At 45.5% G+C, this 10,356-nt stretch overlaps 1 long non-coding RNA gene across 1 annotated transcript in view; it reads left to right on the top strand.

Annotated features, from left to right (window-relative positions):
• The first annotated feature begins 2,190 nt into the window (after positions 1-2,190).
• Positions 2,191-10,356, top strand: part of LOC119285875 — a 10,705-nt gene continuing 2,539 nt past the window's right edge. The window contains exon 1 of the long non-coding RNA XR_005139931.1: positions 2,191-2,447. This is a non-coding gene — a long non-coding RNA (uncharacterized LOC119285875). The remainder of the gene's footprint in view (positions 2,448-10,356) is intronic.

The raw sequence follows: 10,356 nt of genomic DNA on the forward strand, positions 1-10,356 counted from the left end.
GGCTGTCTAATTGTCCACGTGGTAATGATAGTATCTTGTACCTGAACCGGTGGCTCACTTTTTCTAAGTAATGGGGAAGAGGACTGAAACATGCCACTTGAAGACTCTACTAAGACAAAAAGATGGGCTGTTAAAAAGGTAGAGGAGGTAGGACAGGCAGTTGGTCAGATCTAGTATGGATCGTACATGGACGATAGTTGGAGTCGGCGGCTCTCCTAGGATTCCCTCATCTGGGATCCCTGGGGAGGAGGATCAAGTTGGCCCTAGCGAATAACTTGATGCACTATCTCCCTTCAACCCTTTGAGCGAAATGTAGCAAAAGGAAGGAAAATCCATGGACCGACCCCATTGTCTCCACCCCGTAGGAACTACGAGATCACTCCAAGGACGCCCTCGGCGTCCAGGGGTCATGGACCGACCATAGACCCTATTCAATAAGTGGAACACATTAGCTGTCCGCTCTCCGGTTGGGCAGTAAGGGTCGGAGAAGGGCAATCACTCGTTCTTAAAACCAGCATTCTTAAGATCAAAGAGTCGGGCAGAAAAAGGGGAGACCTCCCCGTTCCTGGTTCTCCTGTAATTGTATTCCCCGGAACCACAAGAATCCTTAGAATGGGATTCCAACTCAGCACCTTTTGTTTTGAGATTTTGAGAAGAGTTGCTCTTTGGAGAGCACAGTACGATGAAAGTTGTAAGCTGTGTTCAGGGGGGAGTTATTGTCTATCGTTGGCCTCTATGGTAGAACCCGTCGGGGAAGCCTGAGAGGCGGTGGTTTACCCTGTGGCGGATGTCAGCAGTTCGAGTCCGCCTATCTCCAACCCGTGAACTTAGCGGATACTATGATAGCGATAGCACCGAATTTTGCCAATTTGGCAGTTCGATCTATGATTTCACATTCATGGACGTTGATAAGATCCTTCCATTTAGTAGCCCCTTAGGATGGCATAGCCTTAACGTTAATGGTGAGGTTCAAAAGAGGAAAGGCTTGCGGTGGATACCTAGGCACCCAGAGACGAGGAAGGGCATAGCAAGCGATGAACTGCTTCAGGGAGTTGAAAATAAGCATAGATCCGGAGATTCCCAAATAGGTCAACCTTTTAAACTGCCTGCTGAATCCATGAGCAGGCAAGAGACAACCTGGCAAACTGAAACATCTTAGTAGCTAGAGGAAAGGAATGCAAAAGCGATTCCAACAGTAGCGGCGAGCGAAATGGGAGCAGCCTAAACCGTGAAAACGGGGTTGTAGGAGAGCAATACAAGCGTTGTGTTGCTAGGCGAAGCAGTTGAGTGCCGCACCCTAGATGGCTAAAGTCCAGTAGCTGAAAGCATCACTAGCTTACGCTCTGACCCGAGTAGCACGGGGCACATGGAATCGCATGTGAATCAGCAATGACCACCTTGCAAGGTTAAATACTCCTGGGTGACTGATAGAGAAGTAGTACCATGAGGGAAAGGTGAAAAGAACCCCCAGTGGGTAGTGAAATAAAACATGAAACCATGCTGAGCTCCCAAGCAGTGGGAGGGGAAAGTGATCTCTGAACGCGTGCCTGTTAAAGAATGAGCCAGCGACTCATAGGAAGTGGCTTGGTTAAGGTAACAGAACCCACCGGAGCCGTAGCGAAAGCGAGTCTTAATAGGGCAATTGTCACTGCTTATGGTCCCGAACCTGGGTGATCTATCCATGACCAGGATGAAGCTTGGATGAAACTAAGAAGAGGTCCGAACCGACTGATGTTGAAGAATTAGTGGATGAGTTGTGGTTAGGGGTGAAATGCCACTCGAACCCAGAGCTAGTTGGTTCTCCCCGAAATGCGTTGAAGCGCAACAATTGACTAGACATCTAGGGGTAAAGCACTGTTTCGGCGCAGGCTGCACGAGCGGTACCAAATCGAGGCAAACTCTGAATACTAGATATGACCAAAAATAACAGGGGTCAAGGTCGGCCATTGAGATGATGGGGGATAAGCTTCATCATCGAGAGGGAAACAACCCAGATCATCAGCTAAGGCCCCTAAATGATCGCTCACTGATGTGCAAAGACAGCCAGGAGGTTTGCCTAGAAGCGGCCACCCTTTAAAGAGTGCGTAATAGCTCACTGATCGAGCACCCTTGCGCTGAAGATGAACGGGGCTAAGCGATCTGCCGAAGTTGTGGGATGTCAAAATGCATCGGTAGGGGAGCATTCCGCCTTAGAGGGAAGCAACCGTGAAAGCGGGGGCCGACCAAGCGGAAGCGAGAATGTCGGCTTGAGTAACAAAAACATTGGTGAGAATCCAATGCCCCGAAAACCCAAGGTTTCCTCCGCAAGGTTCGTCCATGGAGGGAGAGTCGAGGCCTAAGATTAGGCCGAAAGGCGTAGTCGATGGACAACAGATCAATATTCCTGTACTACCCCTTGTTGGTACGGAGGGATGGAGGAGGCTAGGTTAGCCGAAACATGGTTATAGGTGTAACATCCCAAATTTGTAATTTTGAATGGTATACACTAGATCATCATGCATAGCATATTTTCTTGCATTTTGGTCGATCCTAGAAATTTCACGCAACTCAAGGACCCTCGGAGAGAGTTGGAGATTTCATTATTTTCATATTTGAGTTTTCTCAAATTTTGAAAAGAGGATCATTTGATTTATTTTATTTCATCTTCAATTATTTTTCCAATATCAAAAATAATGAGAGAGGGAATAATATGACTTTCCCAAATTTAGGAAAAATGAAGATTTAATGAATAAATCAAATTTTGGTTTTGCCGGAGTTTTGTTTGCTTTTTAATTGGATAGGGAAAATGCGCATTTTCAAAAAAATTGCATTTTAGGCCCGGAGAAAAGTTCATTTTGTTCGACTCATTTTTAGGAGTCGGGGAAAATTTACTTTAGGAATTTTGGAGTTCGTTTAGTTTTTTTTCTTTGTTTTTCTATGCGCGGAACTATTTAAAAAAAGGACCAAGGCCAGCCGGGCCAAAGGCCCAGCCAGCCGGCCGCCTCCCCAGCCTCCCAGCCCCGCGCGCGCCAGGCGCCAGGCGCCAGCGCCCCAGGCCGCCGCCTCTCGCTCGAGCCGAGTCCCAGCGGGACTTTGGCCACCGTAGCCCCCCTCTTCCCTTTGTTTTGTTTTCCTTTTCCTACTCTATTTCTTGTCCCCTACCCCAAGAAACCCCCTCCCCTCACCTATATAAATACCCCTACACCCCCCTCCAAAACATCAAATCAAACCCCAAGCCCCCTCTCCTCCTAAGCCGCAGCAAGCAGCAGCGCGCAGCCCCAAGCCCCTCTCCTCCTTAGCCGCGCCCCACCCCGCGCCCCTCACCACCGCCGCCACCGCCCCGCGCCCAACGCCGCCGCCCTTGTGCATCGCCGCCGCCGTCCAACGCCGCCGTTCGCCGGAGCCCCTCGGCGGAACCTCGCCGAGGTAGCCGTGCCGCGTCTCTCCTTTTCTTATAAACCGTTCCGATTCTTTTCTTCTCTTCCGATTCGTTTTCTTTCCGGTTCTTTTCTAAACCGTTCCGGTTTCTAGATCGGTTTTTCGTTTCGGTCTTTTTTTCCGAAAACCCTAGATCAGTTTTCATTCTTATTTCGGACCGTTCGTCTCAACGAATGTGATCACCGATTGTTTCCCGGTTAACGAACGTCCGTTCGTTTAACCGTTCGTCCTTTTCTTCTCGTCGGATTTATTCCGCGATCGTGATCTCAGATCCGATCTTCGTTCTAGTTTTTCTTCTCGCTCGTTTATCGGAATCAGGTGATTCAAGCGCCTGGAGTTTCATTTCGAAACCGTCGTTCCGTCTAATCAACTTGAACAAGCTTTTTCTACAGTAAAATTTGACCTAGTTTCAACTTGCTAGAACCGAGTTGTTTTCTTCCGCCGTTTGTTTTTTTCCGTTTCTTTGTTTGGTTCTTTCTTTCTTTGCAACCGGAGTTCTTAAGTTGAACTTTCTGGTTCGTTCTCTTGTTCGAGTTTTACCTGTGCATTAGATGAGTACTTATTGTGTGCTTGTTGTTTGTCTGCAATAGATCACCCGGATTGCGCCGCTTGTTACTTTGAAACCCTAGGTCTCGCGGATCATCAGCAAGGCAAGTAACACTTTGATCATACCTTTTCTACAACCCATGTTTTATTGCATTAGATCAATCCTCACACATTGCATGTTTAGGATCTAATTAAACCGTGGGATGGGAAGTAGATGAGGTAGTACCTATCACCTGTATTATTATGAAACCTTTGGGAGTTACTTCTACGTTTGCTTATTATGCCATGCTATGCTAGTAGACGTGGATTGGGTGAGTGATATCCATGACAGATGTGAGTTGATAATTTTAATGGTTTATCTAAGGTGGCAACTTAAACACACATCTGGGTGGATTGAGGCACCTGATGTCTATCAGGACTTGCCTGTTTTATTTTGGACTGCCACCCAGGCTCAAAGGGATCATAAGGTCTTTCATGCTAGAAACTTCCGTGTGCAGCCACATGCTACTATGGGCTCTGCCATAGTTGATTAAGTTGTGTGAACTCTTACGGGGTGGACTAGCAGATGTAGGGGTTGTAGGTGGTACGGTCTACCCCACATGTAAGGTGCTAGCGCTTCTGAAAGACTATGTCTCGGTCATCCGTTTCTCAAACACCATGTAGTGCGAGAAAACAAACGGAGGCGATCGAGTCATGTGGGGAAAAGTGCGCAAACCTCTGCAGAGTGTACAAACTAATCATGATTAGCCGTGTCCCCGGTTATGGCCAACTTGAGTATCTAGTACTTGAATATCATGTGAATCTCATCACGTTACCTCTAATTAATGTTGTTGGGTTTTAATTGTTCACTTAATTGGGATCGGAATGCTGTCAACCATTCTCGATGTTTAACAACTACCATGATAGTTAAATAAATTTATTCCTTTGCAGTAGGGAAAAACTGGCTTTACGCAAAACTGTAACCATAGAGATTTCCACCGGCCATATATGCATATAGTATAGTTGTTTCATTCCATTACTCTCTATGTGTTACATTGCCAGCATATTCCATGTGCTGACCCGTTTTCGGGCTGCAACTTCTCATGTTGCAGACTTTTCAGACGACGAGTAAGATGCTTTTAGGTCGTGGCCCTATACTCAGTGATGTCGTTGGAGTTGATGGACCCATCTATCTTTCGAGTCTTCCGTTGTTATCGTTATTAGATGGCCTTAAGCCATATTTATTGTATTAAGTTCTATTTGAGACAATGATGTAATAAGTGTGTGATTGCCACTCTGCTATAAATCCTTCTATGTACTGTGTGGTGTCAGCATTACTGATCCAGGGATGACACCTGAGCACAGAGCGCTTGATCCATTCGGGTCGGGTCGCCACAGAGATGGTATCAGAGCACACGCTGACTATAGGACACGACCACTAAGTTAAAGCCATAGATCACCATTCTCTTCTCATTTTCTAACTCCTCATCTTTTCTACCCTATTAGGATGACAAACGCGAAGATTAAGTATGCTCAACCGGATGAAGGCACACCATTTGGATTTCACCTGAAGGAAGTCACCAAGTACCTGAACATTGGATTACCAAGCTTCACGGGAACCTTCAATGCCACTCTGCCTGAAGAGGAGCGCTGGAAGATTCAAGCTCATGTTCCGGGAAGAACATTCGCGCCAATCACGAAGCCTGTAGATAGTGTTTTCAATGCACCAACCTAGAGTCTGGGAAAGAGCATGGCAGCTCATATCACCATAGGACGCATTGGAGAAGTTTACCAAGAAGACCTCAAGGACACTATCTACCAGATTTGCGGACGCCGAGATGAACAATGGGAGTTAGTCAGCACCAAGAAGGATAGATCCATTGCATCTTTCATCCAGGAGTTAAACCAGCACATTCGACGCCATGAGAACCAGATGTGCAATGATATGATAGAGTTGAACAATGCTAAGGCAAGGATCATCGAGCTAGAAGGAGAACTGAAGTCTACACGCAAGGACTACATGGACGAGATCATAGCTCTAGCAAGGCACAATGGCGACCTTAAGCAGGAGATTGAAGAACTCAAGAGGAAGTTAGCATCCACGGAGGAAGACGAGTACGTCGCATGTCCAGACAACTACATCATCATCGACGACACCGATTCGGATCCAAGTGAACCCGACTTTGAAGACGAAGCTGGAGCAGATATCATGGAGTCTTCCACCGGTTCAAATTTCTAGATGACCACCAGATAGTAGTAGCATTTCCCCCCTGTAAACATTATAGTTCGAGCACTTTTGCGATAGTTTTAGACCGATTGTAAGCCCTTGTTTGATTGAATGAATTCATTTTGTGTGCATTTGCTCATGTGCACTGGGGTAGTGTTTTCCCTTTAGACCTCACTCTATTCTTAAATCTCGTCTCTTCTAAACCCTCAGATGCCTCCAACCCAAGCTCTTAGGACGCCTATGCTAGTAAGCTCGCCAGGAGCAGAGTACATGGCCAGACAAGGATGTTTCCAAGTACCATTAAGAATAGGAAGGCATGTTTTCCCAACAGATTTAATTATTCTGGAGTCCCAAGGTCTGGATGTGATTCTAGGTATGGATTGGCTGTCGATGTATGGAGGAAACATCGATTGTGCTAGTAAGACAATTTTGCTTACCACACCAGAAGGAAGAAGGATCAAGTATGTATCCCGGCATGTGCCAAACAGGACACAAGTAAACTGCCTAACAGGAGTTGTGCAAGAGGAAGTACCAGTGGTGAAGGATTTTCCTGATGTATTTCCTGAGGAATTACCAGGCATGCCACCGGATAGAGACATTGAGTTTTTGATTGAGTTATTGCCAGGTACAGGCCCAATATCGAAGCGACCGTACCGGATGCCAGAAAAGGATTTGGTGGAAATTAAGAATCAGATTAAGGAGTTATTGGATAAAGGTTACATTCGCCCAAGTTCTTCGCCTTGGGGATCACCCGTACTTCTAGTGGAAAAGAAGGATGGATCATTAAGGATGGTTGTAGATTATCGGGGATTGAATGAAGTAACCATCAAGAACAAGTACCCGCTGCCAATGATCAACGATCTGTTTGATCGGTTGCAAGGAGCTAAAGTGTTTTCCAAGATCGATTTGCGATCAGGGTACCATCAATTGAAGATTCGAGAGCAGGACATACCTAAGACATCATTCACCACAAGATATGGACTGTATGAGTATACCGTTATGTCATTTGGATTGACTAACACACCTGCCTATTTTATGAACCTGATGAACAAAGTGTTTATGGAGTTTTTGGATAAGTTCATTGTAGTGTTCATTGATGACATCCTGGTTTATTCAAAGAATGAAGAGGAGCATAAGGAACATTTGCGTTTGGTTTTGGAGAAACTAAGGGAACATCAATTATACGCCAAATTCAGCAAATGTGAGTTTTGGTTGAAGGAAGTTGGATTCCTCGGACACGTTATATCCGGAGAAGGTATAGCAGTTGACCCCACTAAGGTTGAGACCGTAACTGAATGGGAAGCACCAACAACAGTTGGAGAGATCCGGAGTTTTCTTGGACTCGCAGGATACTACCGGAGATTTATTGAGAATTTCTCAAAGATTGCGAAGCCTATGACGGAGTTGTTGAAGAAGGATACTAAGTTCAAATGGACTGAGGAGTGTGAGGCTAGTTTCCAGGAGTTGAAGAAACGTTTGGTCACCTCACCAGTATTGATTTTGCCAGATCAGACCAAGGATTATGAGGTGTATTGTGACGCTTCACATCGAGGACTTGGAGCAGTGCTTATGCAGGAAGGGAGAGTTGTTTCGTATGCTTCACGGCAACTGAAGCCTCATGAGTTGAATTATGCCACGCATGTTTTGGAGTTAGCAGCCGTAGTGCATGCATTGAAGACATGGAGACATTTCCTCATCGGAAATCATTGTGAGGTGTACACGGATCACAAGAGTTTGAAGTACATTTTCACACAGAAGGAGTTGAACCTCAGACAAAGGAGATGGTTGGAGCTCATCAAGGATTATGATATGAGATTGCATTACCACCCCGGAAAAGCTAATGTAGTAGCTACGCATTGAGCCGTAAGAGCCATGTCAACACCCTAGTGACGGGGAAAATACCCAAGGAGTTAGCATAAAACCTTCGTGAGCTATGTTTGGAAATAGTTCCGAGAGGCTATGTCGCAACATTGGAGATTCAGTCAACATTGATGGATAAGATCAAAGAAGCTCAGAAATCTGACAAGGAGATTGCTGCTATAAAAGAGAAATTGAGCGAAGGAAAAGCAAAGGGATTTCGTGAGGATGAGCACGATACCCTATGGTTTGAGGACCGTGTTTATGTGCCAAATGACCCGGAGATCAGGAAGTTGATTTTGCAAGAGGCACATGATTCACCGTACTCGATTCACCCAGGGAATACCAAGATGTATTTGGATTTGAAGGAAACATTCTGGTGGACCGGAATGAAGAAGGATATTGCAGCATATGTAGCAGTTTGTGACGTATGTCAGAGAGTAAAGGCAGAGCATCAGAAGCCAGCAGGATTGTTACAACCATTGCCGATACCCGAATGGAAGTGGGATAAGATAGGCATGGATTTTATCACAGGACTACCCAGGGCGAAAGCAGGCTACGATTCGATATGGGTAGTAGTTGATCGTTTGACAAAGGTAGCACATTTTATCCCAGTTAAGACCACTTACACCAGTGCTAAGTTGGCGAAGATATACATGACTAGGATCATTTGTTTGCATGGAGTTCCGGGGAGTATCGTATCAGATAGAGGAACTCAATTTACCTCAAAATTTTGGAATCAGTTGCATGAAACTTTAGGAACCAGACTGGAGTTCAGCACAGCTTTTCACCCACAGACGGATGGACAGACCGAGAGAGTCAATCAGATTTTGGAAGATATGCTGAGAGCTTGTGCACTAGATTGTGGATCTAGTTGGGACGATAACTTGCCGTATGTGGAGTTTTCTTATAACAACAGTTACCAAACCAGTTTGAAGATGGCACCTTTCGAAGCTTTATAGGGAAGGAGGTGCAGGACACCGTTGTCATGGGACGAAGTTGGAGACCGTCAATTCTTTGGACCAGGTTTGATTAAGGAGTCTGAACGGAAAGTTAAGTTGATTTGCAATAGGCTCAAGGTAGCCCAGTCCAGGCAGAAGAGCTACGCAGATTCTAAACGCAAGGAGACAGTTTACGAAACTGGAGACAGAGTTTATCTCCGAGTATCCCCACTTCGAGGAGTTAAGCGCTTTGAAGTTAAGGAAAGTTAGCACCGCGTTTCGTTGGACCGTACAAGATCTTGCAACGTATGGGAGAAGTCGCTTATAAGTTGGAATTACCAGAGAGACTGTCAGGAGTTCATGATGTATTCCATGTTTCTCAGCTGAAGAAATGTCACGCCGAGATGGCGGAAGTACCGCTAAGAGATACGGTGCCACTCGAAGCAATTCAGTTGAAGGACGACTTAACGTATGAGGAGAAGCCAGTCAAGATTCTCGATTATGCCAACAGAGTTACTCGCAGCAAGGTTATCAAGTTTTGCAAAGTTCAGTGGAACCACCACTCAGAGGATGAAGCCACCTGGGAGAGAGAAGAAGATTTACTCAAGGACCACCCTCACCTATTTTCTAGCCAACCCGAATCTCGAGGGCGAGATTCCTCTTAAGGGGGGTAGGTTTGTAACATCCCAAATTTGCAATTTGGAATGTTATACACTAGATCATCATGCATAGCATATTTTCTTGCATTTTGGTCGATCCTAGAAATTTCACGCAACTCAAGGACCCTCGGAGAGAGTTGGAGATTTCGTTATTTTCATATTTGAGTTTTCTCAAATTTTGAAAAGAGGATCATTTGATTTATTTTATTTCATCTTCAATTATTTTTCCAATATCAAAAATAATGAGAGAGGGAATAATATGACTTTCCCAAATTTAGGAAAAATGAAGATTTAATGAATAAATCAAATTTTGGTTTTGCCGGAGTTTTGTTTGCTTTTTAATTGGATAGGGAAAAATGCGCATTTTCAAAAAATTACATTTTAGGCCCGGAGAAAAGTTCATTTTGTTCGACTCATTTTTAGGAGTCGGGGAAAATTTACTTTACGAATTTTGGAGTTCGTTTAGTTTTTTTTTTCTTTGTTTTTCTGCGCGCGAAACTATTTAAAAAAAAGGACCAAGCCCAGCCGGGCCAAAGGCCCAGCCAGCCGGCCGCCTCCCCAGCCTCCCAGCCCCGCGCGCGCCAGGTGCCAGGCGCCAGCGCCCCAGGCCGCCGCCTCTCGCTCGAGCCGAGTCCCAGCGGGACTCTGGCCACCGTATCCCCCCTCTTTCCTTTGTTTTGTTTTCCTTTTGCTACTCTATTTCTTGTCCCCTACCCCAAGAAACCCCCTC

Source organism: Triticum dicoccoides, chromosome 4A, assembly GCF_002162155.2.
Source record: "Triticum dicoccoides isolate Atlit2015 ecotype Zavitan chromosome 4A, WEW_v2.0, whole genome shotgun sequence".
NCBI lineage: Eukaryota > Viridiplantae > Streptophyta > Magnoliopsida > Poales > Poaceae > Triticum > Triticum dicoccoides.